The sequence below is a fragment of the Hippocampus bargibanti genome, linkage group LG11 (genome assembly GCF_051943395.1).
Source record: "Hippocampus bargibanti isolate YZ-2025 linkage group LG11, ASM5194339v1, whole genome shotgun sequence".
NCBI classification, from domain to species: Eukaryota; Metazoa; Chordata; class Actinopteri; order Syngnathiformes; family Syngnathidae; genus Hippocampus; species Hippocampus bargibanti.
Genome location: NC_142744.1, coordinates 9,531,053 through 9,533,158, shown reverse-complemented (window position 1 = coordinate 9,533,158; position 2,106 = coordinate 9,531,053).

Below are 2,106 nucleotides of genomic sequence, written 5' to 3'. Positions count from 1 at the left end.
TATGAATGCTGAGAATCAGCGGCCCAAAAACGAAAGTCAGAAAAAAAAAAAAACTTGAAAAGAAGCTAAACCCTAAAAAGTTCGTTTTTGGATGTGGCTCCGGATGGCGTCGGTGCCAGCAACATGGGCCCCGCTTGCCTCTTGTACTGAGCTCGTAAATTATGTTTTTGTTGTGCTTTTCATCGCCAAAGTATGAAATGAGAGCGAGCTGAAAGAGCGGCAGAAAGTTGGCGGCGGCGCGGAAGTGATTGAATGACGTTCAAGAGGAAGTTGTTCCAATCACAGATGAATTAGATCACCATTCTCTCTTTCGCATGTACGGCCGTTGTGTTCATTAGTGTGTATGGGGGCTGGGGGGGTCATTAAGCAAGGCTAGAGCTGAGGTCTGCCGACTAATAGAGAGGACGTATTAACCCCGCTCTCTGAGCATCCTGTCGTTTCCCCTGAGACTGGTGGCATGCGTCTGTCTTCCCGCCAATCTTATTTCCCAGATAGCATGTGCACTTATTTCATTTTGGCCAGTTTCTCATATGCCCCCCCCCCCATCCCCCACGCCACCCTCCTGACTGACGCATTGATTGATTTATTTGGTACTGAGATGAGGGGCCTTCTCTCGTCCAATAAACCTCCTTTAGTGTTTGAGCTGTATGCTTTTTGTAACCTATTAATCAAACAATAAGTGACATATACTGGATATATATATATATATATATATATATATATATATATATATATATATATATATATATATATATATATATATATATATATATATATATATATATTCCCCCCTCAACCCCTCCATCTCTTCATCCCTGTGTGTTCTTTTAGCTTCAAAGTCTTTATTTTTTATTTCACGTATACTTATCACTTGGCTGGCTTTTATTTCCCCCATGGAGACCAGCGGATATGAGATAGCAGGCTCTGTTATTTTATTTTTTATTTTATTTTTTCTCGTAGACGTCGGTCGCTCTTACGTCTGCCCAGAGGTCCCCACGGTACATTAGCTGTCCCACGTCATATATTATTGATCACCTTTCTCTAATCACAGTCTCCGGTGTTACTGATGAGCCACAGGATGACGGCATTCCAGATTCACTCGCGATTGAAACTTTTTTCATTCCTTAGGGCAATTGTTGCTTTGTGCTTTACGTTGACAAGCAAAACAAACAAACACCAGACAAATGAATAAATACATAGCCAAACAAACATAAATAAATGACGAAATAAATAAACAGATAAATATACCTAAATACATAAATTAAATAATACATATAAATACAGTAAAGTCTTGTTATATCGATATTCAAGGGAGTCCGAAAAAAATATCGATATAACCGGGACTATCGATATATCCGACCCTGTTTGCATGTAATTTTCTCCGTGCGTGCATAGAAATAGTATCGATATAACTGGGACTATCGATATATCCGATATCGATATAACGAGACTTTACTGTATATTGCAAACATTCATGCTTTCCTCTTCAGAACTATTTGAATCATATTGATAGCTGGATGAGTAACAAGAAAGACTCTTCTCCGAATCTGAAGCCATTGTTTTGAATCTCGAGCAATTTTGATTGCATTGAAAAATATATACCGTATTTTCACGACCATAAAGCGCATATAAACGTCTCCGATTTTTTTTGAAAATGTGCGGTGCGCCCTGTACTGCGGACGTGGTAGAGAGCATGAGGGGGGATGTGTGGGCGTGGTTTGTGTATACAAGAACAGGTATGTGCTTTATGCAGAACATTGCTGTTTTAACAACTCAGAAAATGGCAAAGAGACATGGTTATGAAGCTCGGTTTAAACTGAAGGCTTTCCAAGGAGGTCCGTCTTGGTGCTGGCATTTTATGAAACTGTGATGTTTTATGAAACACTTTTCCATCCGGGCCAGCACTACGGCAGCGCAGCAACGTCCGGCGAATTATTCTGAAAAGCTAGCGAAAAGGCTTCGTTTCCTGTTGTGCTTGGCTGCCATGCTAACGGAGAGAAACTCCCGCCGATGGTGATTTTTAAAAGAAAGACTTTGCCTAAAGAGACATTTCCAGCAGGCGTCATTATTAAGGCAAACGAAAAGGGCTGGATGTTACGCCACAGT